The sequence below is a fragment of the Pelophylax lessonae genome (assembly GCF_965119305.1).
Source record: "Pelophylax lessonae genome assembly, chromosome: 7".
NCBI lineage: Eukaryota > Metazoa > Chordata > Amphibia > Anura > Ranidae > Pelophylax > Pelophylax lessonae.
Window position 1 is genome coordinate 234,871,179 of NC_138774.1, and position 15,555 is coordinate 234,886,733.

The 15,555-nt window shown below is 43.0% G+C and overlaps 1 protein-coding gene across 1 annotated transcript in view; it reads left to right on the plus strand.

Annotated features, from left to right (window-relative positions):
- IRAK1 (interleukin 1 receptor associated kinase 1) overlaps nt 1–15,555 on the plus strand; it is a 188,404-nt gene that overhangs the window by 60,134 nt on the left and 112,715 nt on the right. The gene's annotated exons all lie outside the window — the stretch shown is intronic.

Below are 15,555 nucleotides of genomic sequence, written 5' to 3' on the forward strand. Positions count from 1 at the left end.
ATTATTAGTGGTAATCAGCACAGATTGATGAAGAATCGTTCTTGCCAGACCAATTTATTAACGTTCTTTGAAGAAGTGAGCTGCCATCTAGATAAAGGAAGGCCCATGGATGTGGTGTATCTGGATTTTTCAAAGGTATTTGACAGTTCTCCACAAATGTTTACTTTACAAACTGAGGTCGGCATGGACCAAAGTCCATCCAGGGTGAATACCTGTATTAAAAACTGGCTATAGGGACGGGTCCAAAGGGTGGTGAAGAATAGCGAGTACTCAGAATGGTCTGGTGTGGTCCCCCAAGGATCTGTCCTCGGACCAATTCTGTTTAATTTATTCATAAGCAATATAGAGGATGTGATAAACCGCTCAATCTCAATATTTGCGAATGATACAAAGTTAAGCAGGGCAATAAACTCAGTGCAGGATATGCAAACCTTATAAGAAGTCCTAAATAAAAAAATGGGGTGGGCAACTACATGGAAAATGAGGTTTATTGTTGAAAAGTGTAAAGTAATGCATTTGGGTGCTAAAAAAAAAGTTACTCATTAGGGGGAGAACCTCTGGGGGAATTTAGGATGAAAAAGGACTTGGGGATCCTATTAGATAACAGACTCAGCAATAGCATGCAAAGCCAAGCTGCTGCAAACAAAGCCAACAGAATATTGGCATGCATTAAAAAGGGGATTCACACCAGTGATAAACTGATAATTCTCCCACTCTACAAGACTCTGGTCTGGCCGCATCTTAAGTACCGTATGCCATTTTTAGTTCTGGGCACCAGTCCTCAGGAAGGATGTGCTGGAACTGGAGAGAGTCCAGAGTTGGGCAGCAAAGCTAATAAAGGGACTGGGAGATCTCTGCTTTAGGGAAAGACTACAAACATTGAACTTATTCTCTCTGGAGAGGAGACATTTGAGAGTGGATATGATAGTGATGTACAAATACTGTACTGGTAACACTAGCATAGGGAAAAAAATGTTTCAGTGAAAGGGAATTTAAAGACACGCAGCCATTCACTGAAATTGGAAAATAAACTGTTTAACCTTAAACTGCGTAGAGGGTTCTTTACTGTCAGAGTGGTAATGATGTGGAATTCTCTTCCACAAGCAGTGGTATCAGTAGGGAGATTTGATAGTTTAAAAAACCATTAGATGGGCACCTTAACGATTACAACATTAAGAGCCCATTCACATTAGCGCGACTTGTCAGCCTGACAAGTCGCGGTATGTCGCGGTCCATTGATTAGCGCAGGACCCGTTCTAATAGGAGCGACACAAGTCGCTCCGACTTAGAAAAAGGGTCCTGTACTACTTTGGGGCGACCTCGGAGCGACTTGCATAGACTTCCATTACTAAACCCCTGAACTCCGCACATAGCGCTCTCCTGGTATTTTTTGTCCCTTTTAAGAACTGTTTCTAAAAATGTACTGCCCCTTTAAGAAAAGTGCAATTTGTCCACACCACCCATTCTATGCAGAATAACAGCCGGTTTCCTACTGCGCATGTGCAAATCGTGCTGCACATTCTGACATCGTCCTCTGGGACACACTTAGGTCCCAGAAGGCAGGAGGGGGGGGGGGGAAGGAGGAGGAGCCGATGCAAATGCGGAGATGGCGCATCTCAATTGTTTTTGCTCAATTGGTTTACACCTAGTTTCATTTTAGCCTGGAACTCTGCTTTAACCACTTGCCCACCGCAATACGTGTATATATATATATATATATATATATATATATATATATATATATATATATATATATATATATATATATATTGCTTGTTTATTAATATATATATATATATATATATATATATATATATATATATATATATATATATATATATGCCTTGCGGTTTGAAAGTGCATTACCAGGATTATGGCTGAAGACATCAGCCATAACCCTGTACTGTTTTTTTTCAGCAGATGGCCTGCTTTCTCATGAAACCAGTATGAGCAGCTCATGAGCTGCTGGGCCAGTTTCAGCTCGCTGGTGCTTCTCGGGCTTACCATTACCGCCGGTTCACCCGAGAAACGATCTGACGGTGTGGCGTCTGCTACTAAAGGTGATCAAAGAGTTAACACTCATCAACACGTCCCTTCCAGTCCAGGCTGGGAGAAAATAAATAATTAAAGCGGAAGATTATTATTTTTTTTTTTTTTAATCTTTTGCTTTTAAAGGTAAAGAAGACACTTAGGGTCGTTTTGACCCCAGATATCTCCATAAAGAGGACCTGACATCTTTATTTCTATTACAAGGGATGTTTACACTCCTTGTAATAGGAATAAAAGTGATAAAAAAAAAAACAATCCTGATCTCAGTATCTGCACTGATGGTTTACATTTCAGTCGGTCCCTTCCTTATGACATTGTGGCTCCAATCTATATGAAAGCTGTGGCATATGTAGATTTGACATGTACTATAACATATGGTATAACATATAAAAGGAACAGCAGGGAATTTCAATAGATTTCTTCTACCATACACGAAGTCTGTGGCTGCATTTGGATGGCATTTATGATCGCACAAGGTAATAGGGTCTGATGTTTGTTCCATGTCAGGCAACTCTGCATGGCTGGCTCTTCCATGGTCATATTATCATGTATTGTGGTAATTATCTTTTCTCTTACGCCCTCCGATAGTCGCCGCTGCTCATATAGTCTTCACCAATGGGTATTGACTTCCGCTCCGCAGGAGTAGCTAGGCATAAGACTTGTTAAAAACAAAAGCATTTAACATAGACACACCCATGGGGGCTGTCACACTGGTCAATACCCCCCTGCAGTAGCCATCCCAACTCAGTTTGTCTCTGCCTAGCGTTAGGAGTAGATAGGCTTCCCTGTGCTGGGGTTACAGTCTCAGCCTTCTAATTTTTATTGATTTCTTTGCATATGCATTGGTTCTATATATATTTATATTTTTTATGCTTTTATTGTCATTAGTAATATACTTCTTTACATTTTTATTGTTCTTGGCCCACCCACAAAGGGTGGAGCTTTAGGATTTGATCATGTGACCTTTTGGAATATAGAAAAAGCCCTACCACTCATTCCCCCAACTAGCTCTGATGAAGGGGGAACACCCCGAAACGCGTAAGCGTTTTTTTGGAGGTCTACATCCTTTCACGGCCTGCGGCAGCTGAGGATGCCCAGTGGAGACCCCTGGGGGTCCCTCATTGCTTATTGCTCATGTTTCATAATTGTTTTGTGAGTATAATGTGTATACATATCTATTACAATAAATTTGTTTTAAAGATAATGCGCTAGGCTGGTGCGCCCTCTGTCCATTTCTCTTTTCCAGTATCTGCTTTGGGTTACCACGACCCGTTGAGAATCGCATTTTCAGGATACCAGCCGCAAGGCCACCCCTCAAGCGCAGGAGTCATTTGCTCTTTGTTCACTTCCACTCCAGGCTGGGAGAAAATAAATAATTAAAGCGGAAGATTATTATTATTATTTTTTATTGTTTTTAATCTTTTGCTTTTAAAGGTAAAGAAGACACTTGGGGTCATTTTGACCCCAGATATCTCCATAAAGAGGACCTGTCATCTTTATTTCTATTACAAGGGATGTTTATATTCCTTGTAATAGGAATAAAAATGATAAAAAAAAAACAAAAAAATAATTAATAATAAAAAAACAATGTCAAGTGTCCCCATCCCTCACATATGTACCGTAAGTCACGCACGCATATGTAAATGGTATTTGAACCACACATGTGAGGTATGGCCGCGAATGTTGGATCGACAGCAATAATTTTAGCGCTAGAACTAAAGCGTCGCCTATGAATATTTTTAAGTACCGTCGTTTCTCGCCATTCTATGAGCGTGCGCAACATTAGGTATTTGTTCAGCGTATTATCATCTTTCACTTTTTATATAAAAAAAAAAAATGGGATAACTATTGTGTGTTTTTTTCTTTTTTAACTTATTAACGATTTACTTTTTGTTCCCTAGGGTCTCTGATAGATAGATATTTATCTATCTATAGATATATATATATATATATATATATATATATATATATATAGAGATATATATATATATATATATATATATATATATAGATAGATAGATAGATAGATAGATAGATAGATGTTTGGGGGGGTTACAAGTAATTTTCTAGCAAAAAAATACTGAAAATAAATAACTTGTAAACAAAAACTGCCAGAAAAACCCTGGTCAGCAAATGGTTAAGCAGGATAGGCACACGTTCCCCCAAAGAAAGACTCAAAAATCTTTTGAAAAGTCTTCAGAACATTGAGAATAGGGTGGGGGTGTATTCCATATTAATGTTAAATGCTTTTTAAATGGGATTTAGAAAAAGCTCATTGGTGCGATGATCGGACCTTTTAGAAACTTTTGATTATAAAGTATACATTGTGGTCCAATAATGTAAAAATGTCTGCCAGAAAGAACTAGCTTTAACTATGTGATGACTATACTATTTCAGGAGTGAAAGGGAGACTGTGCCTACTTTCAGACAGCGATTGGATGTTAGGAGACGACCTGTCTGCGTCCATCTGCTCCACACTGGGACTTATAACCTACAACTGTGCCTGATATTGAGCCCTGCAGGCACTCCTTTCTTCCATCTCGCAGTAACAATAGCTTATTGTATTAAATCTATCCAGCATTTTCTACTGAAAAGATGTTTATCATTGTGTTGTTAAGGTCGCCACCTAGTCAATCACTTTGACAAGCTATAAAAACTTAATGTCAATGTGACTTATTTTGAAATGTCCCCATCAGATCATAAATGACAAAGCAAACCTTTTTAAAGTTATCGTCTGACTTTTATTGACCATGGACTGATGCAAATAAAATCTGAGTTAAAAAACTCTAGCAGATTAGTTCATCCATGCTACACAGCAGTGTTAATTTCGTCGACTAAAACCGACTAAAACGTTTTCGTCGACTAACACAATTCAGATGACTAAAATACGACTAAAACTAAAATGGCATTTTAGTCAAAAGACTATAACTAAAACTAAATCGAAATTTTCTGCCAAAAATTAACACTGGTGCATGCTCAAAGCATAAATAATAACATATTAGATTTTTCACTCCAGGACCAGCAGTAGTATATAATGAGTTTGGAAATTGTAGAGAAATGCTTAAATAATGCATTACAAATTACAATTGAACTACACCCATTTGATTATAGATGACTAAAATGAGTTTTAGTCGACTAAAATGTAGGGCGTTTTAGTCGACTAAAATATACTGGAGTTTTAGTCGACTAAATACGACTAAAACTAAAACACTTGCAGAAGACTAAAATAGGACTAAAACTAAAATGCCATTTTAGTCCTAAGACTAAGACTAAAACTAAATTGAAATTTGCTGCCAAAATTAACACTGCTACACAGCCTGCATGGACAAATCAGCCAATGTGGCCATTGTATTTTGACAGCTGTTTATATATTCTAAAAGAATTGGAGGAACACTTTTTAATCAGAGTATAGCAACATGTCAAAGAAACTCCTGGGATATTGATCTTGTCAGTTAAGTAGCAGAGGGGGTTGTGAATCAGTTTCAGCTGCTTTGGTGGTAGTGCACTAGATGAACAACAATGAGACGACATCCAAAACAGGAATGATTTTACAGGTAGAGGTCACTGACATTTTTTTTTCCTCTACTCCTCTTATCTCACTGTTTTCACTAGTTTTGCATTTGACTAGGGTCAGTGTCACTACTGGTAGCATGAGATGATACCTGGACCCCTATAGAGGTTGCATGTGCAGTCCAACTCCTCATGGATGGCACATCAATACGTGCCATTGCCAGACGTTTTGCTGTGTCTCCTAGCAGAGTCTCAAGAGCATGGAGGAGATTCCAGAAGACAGGCAATTACTCTAGGAGAGTTGGACAGGGCCATAGAAGGTCTTTATCTCATCGGCAGGACCGGTCTCTGCTCCTTTGTGCAAGGAGGAACAGGATGAACACTGCCAGAGCCCTACAAAATGACCTCCAGCAGGCCACTGGTGTAAATGTCTCTGACCAAACAATCAGAAACAGACTTCATGAGGGTGGCCTGAGAGCCCAACGTCCTCTAGTGGGCCCTGTGCTCACTGCCCGGCACCATGGAGCTTGATTGGCATTTGTCATTGAACACCAGAATTGGCAGGTCTGCCAATGGCGCCCTTTGCTTTTCAGAGGAGAGTAGGTTCATCCTGAGCACATGTGAGAAACGTGAAAGGGTCTGGAGAAGCTGTGGAGAATATTCGGCTGCCTGTAACCTCATTTAGCGTGACCAGTTTGGTGGTGGGTCACAGGGTCAGTGATGGTCTCGTCCGGGGAGGCATATCCATGGAGGGACGCACAGACCTCTACTGGCTAGACAATGGCACCCTGACTGCCATCAGGTATCGGGATAATAATCCTTGGATCCATTGTCAGATTCTACGCTGGTGCATTCTCTCATTTTTTTATATTGATTTTCGGGGTGTCTGAATTCAGCCCTCTGTAGGTTGATAACTTGCATTTTCATCAAACGATGTGGCATCCTTTCATTCCTAACACATTACCCAATCCATATCTATATGAATATCCAGCATGATACTTTTCCCCATTGAGATCTGATGTGTTTTAAAAGTGTTCCTTTATTTTTTTGAGGTGTGTCTGTATATAATACATACACACAAGAGTGGGGGAGGCTCTGGGGCAGAGTTAGGAGTCTGGCTTTAAACATTCTTACACTAACAGCATTAGACATCTTCCTGCCTCCCTTCTATTCCCAGTCCATCCATTGGAGCAATAATAAACAGTGAGGTAGGGGAGGAGGGGGGAGGTAGGAAGGTTGGGATTGATGCAAAGCTGAAGGAGAAAATGATTTGGAAGTGTCTTTGTTTTCAGTTCTCTCTCTTTATCTGAGATTGTCTAGGGTAGTTTCTCCCAGATGCGTAGCCAGACCCTTCAGGACCCCGGTGCAAGAAACCATGAAGGGCCGTCCTGGCCCCCATCCAGGACCCTTCTTACTGATCCCAGGGGCCCTTTTACTCTCATCATGGGACCACAGCGGGCCACCCTTCTGCCATCTTGGGGTCCTCCCACGGTGGCGGAATGCCAGTAACCAGTCGCAAACTTGACCTTTTAGTATTTTTTTTACTTTTGTTGTTTTATATTTATACCATTTTATTTATGGTATTTCTTTTTTGTTTTACAATTGTATTTTTGTTAATTTTTTGCATATTTTTAGGGCCCCATGGGGGGGGGGGGGGGGCTTTGGTGAAATATCGGGGGTCTTAGCAGACCTCTGATGTCTCACTTTTGAGAGAAAGAAAGGGACGGAGGACAGCTTCATCAGTCCCTTTCTCTGCAGTCTGCAGTCAGTGATCGTTACCTATCGTTATCGTTATCTATTCATTAGGACAAGGAAGAGGCTGGTAAATGACACATTTACTGGCCCCTTTCCTGCTCTCAAATTTGACAGATCCCCTGCAGAAGCCGGCAGGGGGTGGGAGGAGGAAACCTGGCAGCACTGCGGGGGGAGCCAGGGAAGCACACAGGGGCCCAGGGCAGCAGGACAGGGATAGTGAGTCAGTGGCATGTAGAGGAGCCGATAACCTCCATCGCCTTCTTGCAGCCACTGAAGGTCTGCAGGAGGGAGAGGAGGAGAAGCGGGCATTCAGCAGCTACATGGAGGGATCAGTTCCTTTTACATTCCTTTAAGGACACACTTGCCGAAAATCGGGCGAAATATCGTTTTTAGTCGACAGTGCATAAATGTTCACTAAATTTCTCGTCCGATTTTTTTTTCTTTTTTTTGGCACATTTGTTCCTAGACTTCCGGGTTGTCAGCAACTTCAGATCATGCGCGGTCTTTCGTATCCGATTTTTCACGGACGTACTGCATACACATTAAACGAAAATCGGTCGTCTGGGGATGGACGAAAAAAATTTTGGTGTTTGTCCCTCCGTTTTTTTTCGTTGAAAATGTCGGCATCGCCTGCTGAAAGTTGTTTACACACTAGGCGAAAATCGGACAATTTCACATCGGGCAGGAATTTTGGGCAGATTTTCTACTAGTGTGTACCCTGCTTTACACCACCCCTCCTATTCATTTGTTCAGGGGGCGGCACGGGCCCCTTAAAGCATCGGACCGGGTCGCAATGGCAATCCCCTGTTCTACGCCCCAGATTTCTCCTGTTGATATGGTGGAATTGAGGATGTTGGTATGCTGGAATTAAGCACAGCTGTTGTAAGGTCCAGCTCACTCTGGCTATAAACCGATTAAACTTCAGGCAGCTGGGACCAGACTCAATTTTATTAGTGTGTCCATCCCCACTCGGCAAAATTAAATTTCTGTCGAAGGAACATGTTGGCAAATTTTCCTCGATCAGCGGCTTCAGCCACTGTTCATTGTATTACAATTTTCCAGCGAGTGGACAAACAAGGTGGATGGAGGAGTCTGTTACCTTTTTTTGCTCAGCCTATTGGCTGAACAAAAAGAAACAAATAGCGTATGGCCAGCTTAAAGTGGGGTACACGCTAGTAGAAAATCTGCCGAAAATTCCCGTCCGAGGTAAATTTTCGGCTAGTGTGTACACAACTTTCAGCAGCCGATGCCGACATTTTCAACGAAAAAAAACGGGACAAACACCAAAATTTTTATCGTCCATCCCCAGCACGACCAATTTTCGTTTAATGTGTATGCAGTACGTCCACGAAAAATCGGATACAGAATCGGACGAGAAATTCGTGAACATTATGCACTGTCAACTAAAAACGGTTTATGACCGCTGAACATGAGAGAGAAAAATCTGAGGATATTTCGTCCATATTTTCTTCCAGTGGGTACGATCCTTTAGTCTTCTCAACCCTGACCTGCAGATGCTTAGAAATGGCATATCTGCAGTTTCCCAGATGTACTACTCTTTGTATTAAATGCAGAAGGTTTCATTTTTTTTTCCTACTACAAAGAAATATTTATTTGACTTTAAATCATCCACACATGTGCATGGTTTCCACAGAGTTTTGTCAACTCCTAGCCCAGCAAGGTGACAAGGAGGAATAAACTGGCCATGTACTTACAGGCTTGACTATGTGAAAGAGCAATGTGTAGCATTAATGTTTGAACAGAGTATTTGCAAAGCTTTCAGCAATCCTTCATCCCAGTCTTCAAACCTCCGTTTCAGTGTGGGAATGTTAAAGCCTAATTGACCTTTCAGTTTAAATCGGCTAAATACATTCTACATGCATCAAAGCAAAAGGTTTTACAAAGCCTTACAATTCACTTCCTTTCTTTTTTTTACTAGAAAAGCGTGTGCCCTGCCAGCATGCGGTGGAGAAGGACCCGTGCCCTCTTGTGAGGAAGCAGAAGTCCCTCTGAAGAGGTCCGACACACCCCATGCCATGCAGTCAACTCCACAGTGATTAGAGAGCGCTAGCTCTGACTCAGCAAGGGGCATGCCAGACATCTGTCGTGCAGAGGGCAAGGATTTTTCTCTGCAGCATGTTGGCATGGGACAGGCTTCGCTACTCGGGCTGTGGCTTCTTTCCAAAGAACACAAACTCAACGACTTGCTTGCTTGACATGCTTTGTTTTAATGCACCAGGATTGTGATTTAAAATGAAGGCGCAGTCAGGTGTTAAACATAGATTTTATTGGGAGTGCTGGCATTTTAAACAATATGCTGGCAGGTTTTAACAAGTTTGAAGCAGTGCTGAAGCTTACTGTAGACAGGTCAATTTGGTTGGTCGCTGGCTGGTTGGGAAGCTGTGACTGGAAATCTCTTCGTTTTTTTGATCTGCGTCCGCCCTTCCAGTGCTCCTTACCACTAAGACCAGTTATAGGTGGAGGCGGTGACCACTTTTTGCATTATTGATATCTATATTGAGCCAGGCAACGCACTGACACCTTTCCCGCCATTGTGCGATGTGCTGGGTGTTCAGTGTGACCCTGTGCCTTTAAGGAGGGGTGGGCTCCCTCTAGTCACCTGTCCTCCATCTATCCCATTAGAGGAGCTGGCACTATCTTTTGAAAAAAGCATTTATGCTGAAACGCGTCAAGGCCACGCTGCTGACAGCCTACCTTTGCATCTGTATACGCTCTTTACCACGAGATGTTTGTAAGTGCAATTTGGTGTATTTTTATTTAATTAAAATTTTAGCAGTGTTACACTATTTTGTGCTCCCTTGTTTTTTGGTTCCTTTCTGGCCATCTGACGGAGTGAGAGCCTCTCTGGTGTGACGGTTCATATCTATTACCTCTTCACCTCAACATCAGTGACCTCAGTCATCCCTTCGGATTATCCATCCATTGTACAACAAGCTGATTTGACTCATATGCTATATGGCATTTTGAGTCCTATCGTTCTGGTGAGCACATTATATCTCTATATCTTGTTGGTGTTGGGATCCAGTGAGCACTTCAATTATCACCGTTGTGGACTGTTTTTTTCACTTCACATATGGGACTGTTGATTTGATGTTCACCTTTATTCATTTTGCAATTTATTTGTATTTATCTTTCTTGGTTTATATATATATATATATACACGTTTATATTGCTAGTATTTATTAGCGCTGCACTTTTTTCCACATAATACTTTGTAAAAGCCTGCTCTTGTGCAAGATAAAGCCCATATGTACAAAGTCTAACCATTCACAAGTCACAACCATTATATAGCCCTGCAAGGCAAAGCCAGATTATATAATGAGCAAATATGACAGCCCCATGTCCTAAATCATTACAAATTTAAAGGGAAAAAAAGGGATGACTTTAAAAAAAATAAAATAAATAAATACATACTTGCCTACCTTCTGCAGCATCATTTTGATGCTGCATTCTGTCTCCCACCAGCTCTAAGCCATGGAGCAGAGCGATCATGTGACCGCTGATTGCTTAGTTCTCCCGTTAGCTCTGAGCAGAGAACAGTGACTGGCAGTCATCGGTTCTCTGCTCTGCCCCCTCACTGGAACACTGGGCAGCAGAAGGGGCTGGAGTGGCCGCGCAGAGAGGATGAGCCAGCTGCTTGTCCAGGCATTGGGGTGGATCCCGAAATTATTGTTTGGAGTGGTTCTGTGGCAGTGGCGGCTGGTGCTCAAAATTTTTTTTTTGGGGGGGGGGGGGGCGCAAACAGAAAAATGTAATAGGCATTGCTTTGCGGCAAAAAACGCTGTAAAAATTGCGTGACCTTGAGGTCGCAAAAGTGTGAAAAGGGCCTTCAGTAATCAAGGTATAGTGTGCCCCCTTTCAATACAGAGAGACCAGCGTGCCCCCTTTCAATGCAGAGTGACCAGCGTGCCCCATTTCAATGCACAGTGACCAGCGTGCCCCCTATTAATGCACAGTGACCAGCGTGCCCCCTATTAATGCACAGTGACCAGCGTGCCCCCTTTCAATACACAGTGACCAGCGTGCCCCCTTTCAATGCACAGTGACCAGTGTACATGCCCCCTTCAATGCAGTGACTAGCGTACATGCCCCCTTGAATGCAGAGATCAGCGTACATGCCCCCAATGCAGAGACCAGCATACATGCCCCCTTCAATGCAGTGACCAGCATACCATTCCCCCAATGCAGAGATCAGCGTACATGCCCCTAATGCAGTGACCAGTGTACATGCCCCCAATGCAGTGACCAGCATACATGCCCCCAATGCAGTGACCAGCATACCATTCCCCCAATGCAGTGACCAGCGTACATGCCCCCAATGCAGTGACCTGCATACATGCCCCCAATGCAGTGACCAGCGTGCGTGCCCCCTTCAATTTTTTGACCAGCATACATGCCCCCAATGCAGTGACCAGCGTACATGCCCCCAATGCAGTGACCAGCGTACATGCCCCCAATGCAGTGACCAGCGTACATGCCCCCAATGCAGTGACCAGCGTACATGCCCCCAATGCAGTGACCAATGTACATGCCCCCAATGCAGTGACCAGCGTACATGCCCCCAATGCAGTGACCAGCATACATGCCCCCAATGCAGTGACCAACATACATGCCCCCAATGCAGAGATCAGCGTGCGTGCCCCAATGTAGTGACCAGCATACATGCCCCCAATGCAGAGATCAGCGTGCGTGCCCCCAATGCAGAGATCAGCGTGCGTGCCCGCTTACTTACATGGAGCAGCGGCGGCGGCAAACGGCTTCTCCTCAGTCCCGGTGACCGGTGGCGCGTCCTTCTGCTCCCGCCCCCTCCTCGGCCAATGGCATGGGGTTTGCCTTGCGGCCAATCAGGAAGCGCGTATCGGACGCGCTTCCTGATTGGCCAGGAGGAGGATCGGTGTGACAATAGCGAATTTTCATTCGCTATTGTCACACAATGGGTGGGCTCGGGATGCACTGCTCTGCGCCCCGGGTCCACCCTTTGCATCGCCCTATTGGAGCCTCTGGCTCTAATCGGGTAATGCCAAAAAAAAAACCCATTGAACTCCATGCGTCCCGCATGGATGGGGGGCGGCGCCCCTGCACCCTCAGTACACCGGCCGCCACTGTTCTGTGGCATCCGCTAAGAGAGGGCTAAATTTGGGTCACAGGAGTGCAGAACTAAGTGCAAAAGAGCTTTGGCCATACTTCTTTTAAACATGCATTGGTAATGTATTTATATTAAGCTGTTCCCTTTTTAGCATGTAATAAATTAAATAAAAGATCAGTCTTCTCTTTATATAGTTTTAGTCTGACCCCAGTGCTGTCTAACTTGTTTGGCAGTCTTGTTCTATCTGTGTTTTTATGTGAGCTGGATTATTTCTAGAAAATGAGGACATAAAATCTGTTTAATGATCAAATTTTTTTTTTTTTTCATGCTGGATTCCCCAAATGATGCAGTATCTCACAAACGTGAGTACACTCCTCACAACAAAATGAGTACACCCCTAATTTAAAATGTCCAAATTGGGCCCATTTAGCCATTTTCCCTCCCCGGTGTCATGTGACTCCTTAGTGTGAATGGGGAGCGGGTGTTTAAATTTGGTTATCGCTCTCTCTCTCATACTGGTCACTGGAAGTTCGACATGGCACCTCATGGCAAAGAACTCTCTGAGGATCTGAAAAAAAGAATTGTTGCTCTAAATAAAGATGGTGAAGACTGCCAAGACCCTTAAACTGAGCTGCAGCACGGTGGCCAAGACCATACAGTGGTTTAACAGAACAAGTTCCACTCAGAACAGGCCTTGCCATGGTCAAAAAAAGAAGTTGAGTGCACGTGCATCAGCGTAATATCCAGAGGTTGTCTTTGGGAAATAGACGATGCACAAGAAAGCTTGCAAACAGTTTGCTGAAGACAAGCAGACTAAGGACATGGGTTACTGGAAGCATGTCCTGTGGTCTGATGAGACCAAGATAAACTTATTTGGTTCAGATGGTGTCAAACGTGTGTGGCGGCAACCAGGTGAGGACTACAAAGACAAGTGTGTCTTGCCTACAGTCAAGCATGTTGGTGGGAGTGTCATGGTCTGGGGCTGCATGAGTGCTGCCGGCACTGTGGAGCTACAGTTCATTGAGGGAACCATGAATGCCAACATGTACTGTGACATACTGAAACAGAGCATGATCCCCCTCCCTTAGGAGACTGGGCCGCAGGGCAGTGTTCCATCATAATGACCCCAAACACACCTCCAAGACGACCACTGCCTTGCTAAAGAAGCTGAGGGTAAAGGTGATGGGCTGGCCAAGCAGGTCTTCAGACCTAAACCCTATTGAGCATCTGTGGGACAACCTCAAATGGAAGGTGGAGGAGCACAAGGTCTCTAACATTCACCAGCTCACCATGGAGGAGTGGAAGAGGGCTCTGGTGAACTCCATGCCCAAGAGGGTTAAGGCAGTGCTGGAAAATAATGGTGGCCACAAAAAATATTGACACTTTAGGCCCAGTTTGGACATTTTGACTTAGGGTGTACTCACTTTTGTTGCCAGTGGTTTAAACAATAATGGCTGTGCGTTGTTGTTTTGAGGGGGCAGCAAATTTACACTGTTATACAAGCTGGAACACTTACTACTTTACATTGTAGCAAAGTGTTTTTTCTTCAGTGTTGTTACATGAAAAGATATAATATAATAATAATATAAAATTTACAAAAATGTGAGGGGTGTACTCACTTTTGTGAGATACTGTATGTTGTGCGCATCCAGGTAGCTTTTGCTTGTAGTAACTGTAAACCTAATCCATAGCTTTGTCTGTGGTCTATGGGAGATATTTCCCAATGTCTTGCCAGGTCTTGTTATAGCTGTATTTTTATGTGGGCTGGATCATTTCCAGAAAATGGCCACACAATATTGCTCGACAAACACATTTTTTTTCTGCATGTTTGATCCCTCAAATGATATCTTGTGAAACTCCAGGACGCCCTTGTAAAGTAATTGTAAACCCAATTCAGATCTTTGTCTATAAATGATCTTATCTAATGTTTTTTTCCAGTCATCTTCCTTCTTTTTAACTTAATTCATAGCTAAGCTGTATAAACTGGTCACATACATTAACATTTATCTAATACAGGTACCTATGCAGCGCCGTCAATTTAAGCAGCGCTTTACCCATTTTTTATTATACATTCACATCAGTCCCTGCCCTCAAGGATCTTACGATCGAATGTCCCAAACTCGCATTCATACATATGCATGCTAGGGTCAATTTAGACAGGAGACAAATTACCAGAAACCATAAAGCCTTGCCCCCCCCCCCCCCCCCGTCGTTTTTTATATTTGATCAAAATCAGAGCCTGTTAATTAAAGTTGCATGAAAGTGGGATCGATGTCGGACTGAAGTTGCAGGTCAAATTCGAATCAACAATCACACGACTTTCATGTCGCACCAGTGTGAACTGGGCCTAAATAGGCAATGAGTTTGTTAGCTCTTCGTGGATGCACTGAGCAGGCTAGATACTGAGCCATGGGGAGCAGAAAAGAACTGTCAAAAGACATAACAAGGTAAGGGAACTTATTAAATTTGGAAAAGGATATAAAAAGATATCCAAAGCCTTGGATATGCCAATCATTACTGTTAAATCACTTATTAAAAAGAGTATCAAGAGTTCCCTGATATTTCCAAAGTCGAGGTCAGGTAGACCAAGAAAGATTGCAGCCCCAACTGCCAGAAGAATTGTTTGGGATACAAAGAAAAACCCACAGGTAACCCCGGAAAATACAGGCTGCTCTGGAAAAAGACAGCGTGGTTGCTTCAAAGAGTACAATACAAGGGTACTGAAACAAAAATTAGCTACGTGGTCAAGTTGCCAGAAAGATGTGCTTACTGCGCCAATGACACAAAAAAATCCCAGTTACAATATGCCCGACAACACCTTGACACACCTAACCACTTCTGGCACAATGTAATCTGGAGTGACGAGACCGAAATGGAGCTTTTTGGTCACATACATAAGCGCTATGTTTAGCGAGGGGTCATCCAGGACTATAGCGTCCAAAATACCATCCCCACTGTGAAGCATGGTGGTGGCTCACTGATATTTTGATGGGGTGAGTGAGCTCTAAAGGCACGGGGAATCTTGTGAAAATTGATGACAAGATGAATGCAGTATGTTATCAGAAAATACTGGCAATTTGCATTCTTCTGCACAAAACCTGTGCATGGGACGCTCTTGGACTTTAAAGCAGGAC